The sequence below is a fragment of the Thermobia domestica genome, chromosome 5 (genome assembly GCF_964235325.1).
Source record: "Thermobia domestica chromosome 5, izTheDome1.hap1.1, whole genome shotgun sequence".
Lineage (NCBI taxonomy): Eukaryota > Metazoa > Arthropoda > Insecta > Zygentoma > Lepismatidae > Thermobia > Thermobia domestica.
The window spans coordinates 196,136,822-196,149,447 of record NC_137458.1 but is presented as its reverse complement, the minus strand read 5'-3'; positions in this window follow the sequence as shown (position 1 = coordinate 196,149,447).

Below are 12,626 nucleotides of genomic sequence, written 5' to 3'. Positions count from 1 at the left end.
TTAGGTTTCTCACATCTAATTTGTCATTTATGGAGTCTTATTCTAGATCGGTCGTGGGTCGCTAATGACTTCTGACTTTCTCGTTACCCGTCTTTTCATGAGTGGTGCTAAAATCCTATTTTGTATGCCAATGGAGAAGACTAACTTTTTCATTCGCCTTAAACATTCAAATTGGTAACTTGTATAGTGGCTAGGCATCGTTCGATCAATCATGTTGCTTCTGCTTATAACAATACGATTTCGATAATCGTATATCGATATGGAAACTTATCTTGTTACGTGAAGGTTGTTTCTAGAAACGCTAGCAATACGCGAGCAAAAGGATATTATCAACTTCATTAAAAATATACCCGAATTTAATTGGGGATAAATTATCATCCTTTAGGAATAAACACAATTAAAAGTTATAGACCAAGGGCCAAGGGGGTGATAACTCTCCTCCCCTAGGGAACTTTTGCCACTATATTAGAAATGTTACTTAAGGTCCTTAGAATCACAAAATAGTTGTTGGTCAATATATAAGTGCAACACCTGGGTCCTGGGGCCCTTAACCCTTTAGCACCCGTGTATATTTACAGGCATCGTTGGGATCTCTTTAAATGACCGTAGATTAGACCGTTAGTGCAACACTGGAACAAGTTATACTTCGATCGATTTGTAAGACTGTAGGCTTTCAGTTTACATTATGAACGGGACATTTCTGTGTACAAAGGAAAACAAATTGAGGGATATTTAAGAAAATTTCCCCTAAAAAGTCCCTTCTCGCGATTCTTTTAGTTATTATGTGGCAACACTGCAAACTACGTGAATAATAAAATGTATTTTTGTGTCCTGTTTCATGTTCAACTTACACTGAAAATTTCATCTTGATCCATCAAATAGCAGCAAAGGATTTTTTTATATATATAGTTTTCACAGAGTTCATAATAATAGATTTTCATGGAAGTACGAGTATGACTTTATGTCAATGTTTCGGCCGTCAGTGCAACACTGGAACAAGTTATACCTCGATCGATTAGTGCACGCTTTCAGTTTACGTAACGAACGAGACATTCCTGCGTACAAAGGAAAACTAATTTAGGGATATTTAAGAAAATTTCCTTTAAAAAGTCCCTTCTCGCGGTGAATAATAAAATGTATTTAGGTGTTCTGTTTTATGTTCAACTTAAACTGAAAATTCCGTCTTGATCCATTAAATAGCAGCAGAGGAGATATGTATTTTAAAGTTTTCACAGGGCTCGTGATAATGGATTTTCATGGATGTATGAGTATGACTTTGTGTCAATGTACAGTTATTACGTGGCAACACTGCTAACTAGATGAATAATAAAATGTATTTATGTGTCCTATTCTATGTTCAACTTAAACTGAAACTTTCGTCTCGATCTATCAAATAGCAGCAGAGGAAATATGTATTTTGTAGTCTTCACAATTTTCATAATAATTGATTTTCATCGAAGTATGAGTATGACTTTGTGTCAATGTTCCGTTTTATTTTTCTATAGAAAACAAGTGATACAAATTACTTTAGTTGATTTTTTCATTCGTTAGATTATGACAGATTTCCAGTACCGAGAAATCCCCCAGGAAGGCTTTATGGTTTGTTCGTCCATGGTATAATATAAATAATTTCAAAGCAATAATTTTACTGTTGTGCGGTTACATTATGTTCCTTTGAAAATACTTTGTTGTTCTGCTATTCTACAACGAATACACTTCCAAGTATGTCTGCTGGTATGTGAAGTTATCAAACAACTCTCGAAGTTATTGCATACGGAACGATTCTTATTACATGTGCACACATATAGTATGTAGTTTTTTTTTTAATTGCCGTAATATTAAATAATTTGTTATATTTTTGTGTTCTTGTCTGTCTGTAAGTTAATAGTAGCACATTCGCCCTGAAATCCACATATTCTTAGTTATTCTGGAAAACAATGACAAACCAAAAGAAGCCAGTCAAACAGACGACAATTGCAACAAGAAAAAGGATTACTGTTGTGAAAAATCGAAAATTCTGTGTAATACACTACGCATAGAACTAAACTGAAACGACGACAAATTTCATTAAAAAAACAAAAAAAAAAAAAAAAAACTTCCAGGGCAAGAGACTGACACTGCAAAACGGCACCGCTTAACATCAAATTGCATCCAAATTCCTACAGAATACGACACAAACAAGCACGGTCTATCCCTGGGACTACCGAAGTTTCATAAAATTACCACGATTGCTAAGTCAGTCTGCTGAATCATGTGTGGCGTAAAATTGTACACTCTTAGTGGATAATTCACCATATTTGGAGCGTACTGGTATACGACAGTATGTAGCAGACATCCTGTTTAACGAGGAGCAGTGTGTATTTGGCCAGAAATAGAGCTAAAATTGGGATCACGAAAAAAGGGAAAGGGTGTTTCATGGGAAAATCTAATGACATGTGTCACTAGAATAGCTGAACGTGTCATTAAAGGTACACCTATTCGATAGGAAGACGAATCACTACTGTTACAGATTCAAGAAGTGTATTTCATAGCAGCCGAAATGAGGTACCACAACTTGTACCAGATCGTCGAGCTGAATTTTTTCATGGTAGAAACGTACCTAACGATAAATTCATTGAAGGCACAATCACTAAGTGTTTTAATTATTGAAGCAGCTTTATTCTTACTGTGAGCTTTCATTATTCACCATGGACAAGTGTCACATCTTTTGTGGCTTACCACGGTAAAATTGCTACATGCCATGAGCTTAGACTTACATCATCTTTTTAAGTTTATATCTATGCTTTTAGCTGCAAGTAATACAGGCCCAAGTCTTCGGAAAACCCGTGTCTCCAAATTTTCAACGCAAGATTTTTGTTCAGCTGCTTCAGGTGTACCATGGTTATTTAAAAAAAAAAGAATCTGCTAGGTATAACCGTCAGATATCTCACAAACAGAACAGAATTAATAACTCTACTCAACAATACGTGCCGATCATCTTCATATTCACAAATATTTTGATTATGAACAATGTATGATTGTGTCGCCGAAAGCGGTGATGACCTCCAGCCATCAGTCGTAAAAGATTCATCTGTGTTCTACCCCTTTTGATGTGATAATTTCCGAGGATTTGCATATCACTTCCACTTAAAAGGGCAAATATAAACTGCATGAGAGATTAGGTAAATCTGAGCTCTTGGAACGTAGCACTTCCGCCGTGGGCGGCCACGAAGGAACTCACACGTGTTGGTGGTGATTAAGAATAGCTCGCAGTAACAGTAAATCTGTTTCAATAACAAAACTCTTAGTCATGCCTGCACAGGCTGTGCCTTCAATGAATTTATCATTAGGTATGTTTCTTCCATGAACAATTTCAGCTCGACGATCTGGTACAAGTTGTGGTACCTCACTTCGGCTGCTATGATATCCATTTCTTGAATCTGTAACATTAGGGATACGTCTTCCTATCGAATAGGTGTTCCTTTAATGACACATTCAGCTATTCTAATGGCACATGTCACTAGAGTATCCCATGAAACACCCTTTTCCTTTTTTCGTGATTCCAATTTTAGCACTATTTCTAGCCAAATACACACTGCTCCTCGTTAAACAGGATGTCTGTTACATACTGCCGTATACCAGTACGCTCCAAATATGGTGAATTATCCACTAAGAGTTTACAATTTTCCGCCACACATGATTCAGCAGACTGACTTAGCAATCGTGGCAATTTTATGAAACTTTGGTAGTCCCAGGGATAGACCGTGCTTGTTTGTGTCGTATTCTGTAGAAATTTGGATGCAATTTGATGTTAAGCGATGCAGTTTTGCAGTGTCAGTCTCTTGCCGCAGTACTTTGACCTGAAAGTTCTTATGGAAGTTTTTTTTTTTTTTTTTTTTTTTTTAATACTGAAATTTGTCGTTGTTTCAGTTTCGTTTTGTGCGTAGTGTATTACACAGAATTTTCGATTTTTCACAACAGTAATCCTTTTTCTTGTTGCAATTGTCGTCTGTCTGACTGGCTTCTTTTTGTTTGTCATTTTTTTTTTAGAATAACTAAGATCACGTGGATTTCAGGGCGAATGTGCTACTATTATAAACTTACAAATATACAAGAACAAAAAGAATATAATAAATTATTTAATATTACGTCAATTTGAAAAAACTACATATTACATACTATATTAAGTGCGATTATCTGTGTGCACATGTAATAAGAATACGTGCCGTACGCAATAACTTCGAGAGTTGTTTGATAACTTCACATACCAGCAGACATGTTTGGAAGCGTATCACAGGCCGACGTTTTTAAACGTTTGAAAAGTTACAGAAACAAAACCTACTGATTCTGACTAAATTTAGGTCCCTGAATATGAATATGATATCCATTTTACTACATTAGCTCGCATTTTTGTGTAACGCATAGTTGCCAGATTTACCATAATAGGGAAAATCTGCTATCATGAAGTGTACCGGCAAATGAGCTGTTTGCGTGTGTGCCGAAAGGGAATCAACTTCATTTCGACAGTTGGTCAAGAACGACATTCAGTTTTAAAAATTCTTAAAATTAATTTATTGAATCAAACCAGTTAAAAAACTATATATTCTGTTTATGTATTAGCACTAAAAAACTATATATATATATTCTGTTAGTGTAGGCCTATTAGCATTTACATACACAGAGTACTTTATAAAGTCTAATGTTTAGAGCTGCAAATAACACCATCTGCTTTACTTTTTTTCTTTATGAAATGTTGTGTTCTCTCTCTTCACCGACCAGCAATCGTCCCTCATCATTGCAGGGACCCAACGTCCTTGATATCGAGTTTCCATCGTTCTTATATCCTGATGAAACCGTTCTCCCATTTCGTCGCTTACATCTGCAAGATTTTCTGGAAAGAAATTGAGGTTGGAGTACAGAAAGTGGATTTTCAATAACATGCGACATCCCAGAGCTTCATATGCGACCAGAAGTTGCTGCTAGAGAGCCTCGTAATTTTGAGCTTTAGTTTTGCCCAAAAAACCTTTTACAACTTGAGCAAAAGCCTGCCAGTCATTTAACTCTTTGTCGTTTAAACTCTGTTCAAACAATTCGCCATGGATAAGTTTGCGAATATCAGGTCCTGTGAAAACTCCTTCTTTTATTTTACCATCACTTAGTTTTGGAAAACACTGTCTAAGATACTTAAATCCTTCACCTTCTTTGTCCATAGCTTTTACGAAATTCTTCATGAGGCCCAACTTAATATGAAGAAGTAGAAGCAGCACCTTGGTTGGATAGATCAGAGTCTCATACTTGACACTGTTGGTACCGGGCTTAAATGTCTCTCTGGGGGGCCACTCTTTTTGTGAAAAATGTTTTCTTGTGGCTCTTGAGTCCCAAAAGCACGAAAAACAACAGTACTTTGTAAATCCACCTTGAAGACCAAGTAATATTGCAATATCTTTCAAATCTCTGCAAATTTGCGAACCATATTCTTTGTAGTTAATACGATTTAAAACTGAGTGCGAGATTCTCGTAAGTCTCTTTCATCGAAACAGTGTGTGCCACAGGAATAGACGGCAGCTTATTTCCATTATGAAGTAAATCTGATTTCAGACTGTACTTAGACGAATCTATGAAAATACGCCAATCGGATGGATCATGTTGAATTTCTAATTCATTCATCAGACCATTGATGTCCGTGCATACGCAAAGGGAACCTTTCATTCTGCAGTATTCTGAAAAGGGCTGGTTCCTTTTCCTGTAGTGAGTGCAAGTAGTTCCAGGAGCCAGTAAATTTCACTCTTTGAGTCTAGCACCCAAAAGTTGAGCTTTCTCTTTCGAAAGTTGAAACTCTCTCACTAAATCACTGATGTTGTAGGATGAAGAGAGGCTCATCTTTTACGTGGAAGGAACTATCTCTCGGATCTTCATCTGCAGATATTGAGTTGGTGTCCTCATCACTTCCTGTAGGCGCTGTAATATCGATAGTTTCCCAATCTTTCGAAGAAGTAGGTACAGGTAAATTTTCTCTATGGGCACTGGTCTGATCGCGGATTACAAGTTTGGGTATTCGATTGCACGTTGTTTCTTCTTGTTACTTCCTGCTGTGTTCGTCATACAGAAATAGCAATCATCATAATAATTTCGGGGTTCTCTCCCTATCACTGGAACAGCAAAAAGTATCCTTCGTTTGGTTCTTTTAAGCCAGTCTGGTGCTTGGGGTCCAGGGTTCAAACCCTGCTCCCGCCACGTGAACTTTGTGGTGGACAAACACCGTGTGCGTGGGTTTCCTCGGGGTTCTCCCGTTTCCTCCCACTTTCTTCATTCCACCATTTCATTCATTTATCATAATCACCGTCTCCTTTAGCCTAACCGGCATAACCGTGGGACGTAAAACTTAAAGATTTCATTTCATTTCTTTTAAGCCAGGCAGTCAGAGTCGCATAACACATCAAACCACACACATGAGAAGCCCAGCTTTTATCTTGATATCCGATCTTGCAGCCAAAATAAAAATAATATGCTTTCCTAACGTCATTTATAGATCTAATCTGCGACTTAACCGTAAATACGACATATAACAAAATCTGTCTGATGAGTTTTTACATTCTCTGCGGAAGAACTTGACATTTTGCACAGGAAAGCGAAACTTAGAGCAACAGCACAACCACTTATTCCATAAAATCACTAAAAGATACTGAAAACACAGGCAAACAGTTCTAAAAATACGGCAAAATAAAACTGAAGTTACTGACGTAAAAATTCCAAGTCAATTCTCCCGACAAAATACTTATACACTTGAGAGAATACTTACTGCAATGCATAAGAGCAAGACTGAGCCACGCAATAACGGCGCAGTCGGCGCTTTTTTCGCCTGCGTCATCGTGCCGTTCATTGTTGCCACATAGACCCTATTTTTTAAACCGGTTTCAGTGGTCTAAAAACAAAGAAAGGAGGGGGAGGAAAACAAGTGTAAGCATTTCAATCATCCCCGTCCTCCCCGTATTCATTGTTATACATACATACATGCAGGGATGAAAATTTTCCGATTCACAAAAACATACTCCACTTATTCCTACATCATTGTTTAGTCAAGATGTGAGGTGGAAAATTTTCTTCTATATTTTTCCGGAAAATTTTCCGTTCTTAAATATCAGTGATTAAGTAACAATTCGTCAGTATTCATAAAATTGATTGAATTCATATATAGAAACGTTAAAAAGTGAAAGATCGTTTAAACAATCTGAAAATTTTCATGGCTCAGACAATTTTCAGTACGATGTAAGAACTAGTGGAACAATTTTTCATGAATCGAAAAATTGTCTGTCCTGTACAATGAAAATTTTCCGATTCATAAAAACATACTCCACTTATTCCTACATCGTTGTTCAGTTGAGATGTGAGGTGGAAAATTTTCTTATATATTTTTCCGGAAAATTTTCCGTTCTTAACAAATAACAGTGATTAAGTAACAATTCGTCAATATTCATAAAATTGATTGTTCATGTATAGAAATGTTAAAAAGTGAAAGATCGTTTAAAGAATCTAATAATTTTCATGGCTCAGACAATTTTCAGTACTATGTAGGAACAAGTGGAACAATTTTTCATGAATCGAAAAATTGTCTGTCCAGTACAGTGATGAAAATTTTCCGGAAAATTTTGAAACGGAAAATTTTCCGATTCGTAAAATCATACTACACTTATTCCTACATCGTTATTTAACCGTGATGTGAGGTGGAAAATTTTCTTATATATTTTTCCGGAAAATTTTCCGTTCTTAACAAATATCAGTGATCAAGTAACAATCGTCAGTATTCATAAAATCAATTGAATTCATATATAGAAACGTTAAAAAGTGAAAGATCGTTTAAAGAATCTGAAAATTATCATGGCTTAGACAATTTTCAGTACTACGGTGTATGTAGGAACAAGTGGAACAATTTTTCATGAATCGAAAAATTGTCTGTCCTGTACAGTGATAAAAATTTTCCGGAAAATTTTCCGTTAACAAATATCAGTGATCAAGTAACAATCGTCAGTATTCATAAAATTGATTGAATTCATATATAGAAATGTTAAAAAGTGAAAGATCGTTTAATGAATCTGAAAATTTTCATGGCTTAAACAATTTTCAGTACCATGTAGGAACAAGTGGAACAATTTTTCATGAATCGAATGAATAAGTGGAGAATGTTTTTATGAATCGAAAAATATTCATGACTTTTAATAAATTGAAATTTTAGACAATAGAATGGGATATTTGTACTCTACGAACTCGAGGTATGTTCTCTGCACCTTGCATACACAGAGAGAGAGAGAGAGAGAGAGAGAGTAGTTGAATTGAGTTGACTTTGAGTTTAACGTCCTTTCAACAGCGAGACTGTATAAAAAGGTACCAACTGATTAACGTGGAATCGGAACTACATGAGCTCCCGCTGGGAATCGAAGCCAAGTTTCCCATGCCAAAGGCGCGTATGCCAACCGCTTAGCAACGAAGGAGCTCGCAGAGCAAAAGAGAGAGAGAAACACTGTAAAATTTTATTTCCCAACTTGAAATTGAAAATTTTCCGGTTCCCGAAAGCTAATTGGAAAATTATAATTTGTTGCTGACTAACTTTCCTCTGCTGAAATTCTATTTTGTAGTTCTATGTGCAGTTAAATATAGTGGAAAATTTTCCACCTAACATCGCTTTACATAATATCAAAAATTGTCAGGCCTATGAAAAGTGTTTTCCACTTGTTTCTACATCGTGATGAAAATTTTCCGATCTATGAAAATTCCTCTCACTTGTTTCTACAAGAGCAATAAAACTTTCCGATAAAAAAAAGTTGTTTTACTTCTTGCTTCAAAATGATGAAAACTTTCCGACTCATAAAAAGTTCTTCAGTTTTTTCATATAAGGCTTAAAATATTTGGATTCATGAAAAATTGTTTAACTTGTTCCTATATAGTACCGAAAATTGTCTGAGCCATAAAAATTTTCAGATTCTTTAAACGATCTTTCACTTTTTAATATTTCTATACATGAATTCAATCAATTTCATGATTGCTGAGGAATTGTTACTTGATTAGTGATATTTTTTTAGAACGGAAAATTTTCCACCTCACATCACTACATATATATATATATATATATATATATATATATATATATATATATATATATATATATAATATAAATCCCTCTACCAATATCGAGACCGTCATAAAACGTATCCTTTTTGCAACCAGTAGAACGGCTGGAGTATAGAATTTTTTATTGGATATATCGTCTCTAGACGTTGAGGATGACACTTTGTGAAAGTGTGTAAACTGTTTTTTTCTTCAAAATTGATGTATTTCTGCCTGTTCCCAAACTGGCGTTCTTCTGGAGACAATTCACTCAAGTACCTCTTCGGAGTTCACTATAGATGCTTTTTTGTGTACAAATTCAGGCAATTTCTGCGCCCATTCAAGCAGAAGTAACAACGTTTGCTTGGGCGTCCAATTAGCCTTACAATGAAGCGGACTTCCGTCGAAGGTGTGTATAGATGTTTTACGCACCTCTAGTTATGGTAACAGATATGTATGTATTGATCTGATGGAGCGACGAGCTCTTTATACTGTTCATTCAGCTTTTTACTATATACAAGGAGTATCAGACCACCCGTCCCAGGCACTTTTCTCGCCTCGTAGTGCACGTAGACACTTCAAACAAAAAATGAACTACCAAATCGTATGTGAAGAATCAAATAGTGGTGCTTCCGTATCCAGTGGAGTAGCGGGAATACTTCCACAGGGGATCAACTTCAAAAATTTTAAATTGAATACTTCCACGGGGGATCAACTTTAAAAATATATATATGGAAAGTGGTATCAGTTTCGATTTCTTTGGAAGTATTATTGAAAAACAAGCAATTTTGCAGGAAACACTTCTCGTTAAATTCTACGGTTTGGCATCTATGTGCGTTATTTGTTGTTGAATTTCTATCAGACCACCCGTCCCACTAGGGATGCGCACGAGTCGAGATTTAAGCCTGTCTCGACTCGTCTCGAGAAAATGTTGTCTCGACTCGAAAATGTTTCCGTCTTGACTCGACATGTTCTGTCTCGACTCGACTCGAATTCGAGACGAGACGTCTCGAAATTCGAGTCGAGATAAAATATACGAGTTAAAATATACGCACATATCAGCCAGAACATTATGACTATATACCTAATTGAATGTCCACCTTTGGCACGGATAACAACGGCGACTCTTCTTGGCATGCACGCAATTATCCTTGCTAGGTCGCTGGAGAGAGTTAGACCAGATGTGCACACACAGGTCACCTAATTACCGTAAATTCCGAAGAGGGGATGATGCGCTCTAACGTCACGTTCAATCACATCCGATCTGTGTTCGATTGGGTTCAGATCCGGCGAGTTGGGGGGCCAGCACATCACTTGGAACTCGACCATATCTTCCTCGAGTCACTCCATTACAATCCTGGCCGTGTGACATGGTGCATTATCTTGTCAACAAATTCCACTACCATTGGGAAACATGGTCGCCATGAAGGGCTGTACGTAGTCTGCAAGCAGTGTGTGATACACCTCGGCATCATGGTGCCTTGCTCAAGCTCCACTAGACACATGGATGCTCACGTGAATGTTCCCCAGAGCTTAATTAAGCCGCCGCCAATTTGTCTCCGTCCCGCAGTACAGGTTTCAAGGAGTTATTCCCTTGCAACACGACGGATTCGCACCCTCCTATCGTCATGATGAAGAAGGTATCGGGATTCATCAGACAATGCAACGCTCTGCCACTGCGCCAAGATCCAGTGGCGGTGGTCAGGTGTTCGTTTCAGTCGTAGTTGCCGATGTCGTTTTGTGAACATTCGCACATGGTTGGGTCGTCGGTTGCGGAGGCCCATCGTTGGGAGTGTTCGGTGCACTGTGTGTTCAGACACACTTGTATTTTGACCAGCATTAAAGTCTGATGTTTGTTCCGCCACAGTTCGCTGCCTGTCCTGTTTTACCAGTCTGCCCAGCCTACAACGTCCGACATCAGTAATAAGGTGTGGGGCGCCCAATGATATTTGATAGTACTTCTTTACCTGTAAAAACTTGAACGGCGCGGTAAGTTTGTGTAGGGTAATTAACAAGCACAGAGCAGTACACACCACACGTTTAGGGAAACTTTGATAAATAAAGCATTTCTACAGTCCATACAGGATATTTTGGTGCTTAAGAATGGTACTCTGATTTGAGAAGAGTTTCTTTAAGTTAACTGTCATGAAATAACAGACCAAATTTTCAGTCCAGAGTGAAGTCGCCTACTTAAGCTTTCATAAAACCATAACTTCAAACCGATTTTCTTTAACGCAGCAAAGTTGTGATTAATCATGAGAGAGCAGAACATGTGTTTTCTTACATCATACTCCCTCAACATCTTAAAGGCAATTTCATTAATCAGAAAACTGTCTGGTCTAAAGTCCTAAACATGGAATGGTCTATAAACAGACTCTCCATCAAAAAGGCTAATTCTGTTACTTATAGGATTAAGTTGGTTGAATATAAGAAATTTCCTCTCACCAGAGAAGTGAAGCGCCTTCAGCAGAATCTTCGTTTGAGGTTAAGTTTCTACAAAAACAGTCGTCAAGTTCTCGCGCCGAAAGCTTGATTTCAGTATTCTTTAAGTTCGCACTCAGTTGAATGCAGTCAGACTGCGGTTAAAAACAAGTATTTGAACCTCGTAAACAAGGACCCTCCTTGCTCACGTTTCAAATAAGGCTCTTACTCTAAAATCCTACGATTTGCTCCATTACTATGGAAACCAGGTATTGCTAGCAATCTTAAATAAACGTGGAAATGTCAATATCCATACCAGACACTGTCTCCCGTAAAAATGTTAGATGTTCCCTGTTAAGAAATAACATAAGAGTAATCTATTTCTCTATCTGGGGATTGATTTTACCTAGCCTTAACTAGAAACAAGTCGAACTGACTCAAAATAGGTCTTAATTCCAGTCATACACTCAGAAATAACTTATTTCAACAGATGTACTGCCTGCTTCAAAGCTTGTCATAAAGAATACTGCTCCAACTTGAGACTATATATCTGATCTATAACAGAGAATCCATCTTTCTCGAAGCAAAACCTTTAAGTTAGGGTTGCTACACTTGAGACAATCAATGATGCCAAACACGGGCCTGAATGACGATAGATTTTTCTAAATTATGCCAGATTCTTTACTTATTTTTCCACACTAATTTTAAAGACCAGCCACCACTTACTTTCATTAAGAGGAGCTAACTGTATTCATATACTTGTATTAAAGAACTAACATGACTTACACAAACGATAAAAATGAATTAGTAAATGGCACATCATATGTATACATTCAATTTTAGTTTAAAGACATTTGAATTTGACTTAAATTTATATTTCGTGTGGACTTTGTGGTTGACAAACACCGTGCTCGTGGGTTTTCTCGGGGTTCTCCCGTTTCCTCCCACTTTCGCCATTCCACTATTTCACTCATTTCTCATTATCACCGTCTCCTTTAGCCTAACCGGCATAACCATGGGACGTTAAAGATTTCATTTTTTAAATTTATATTTGTAAGTTTTTAGTTTATATCCGTATCAAACACCCAGTTTATGATGGATCTACTGCATAAAGTAGGATCCCAAAA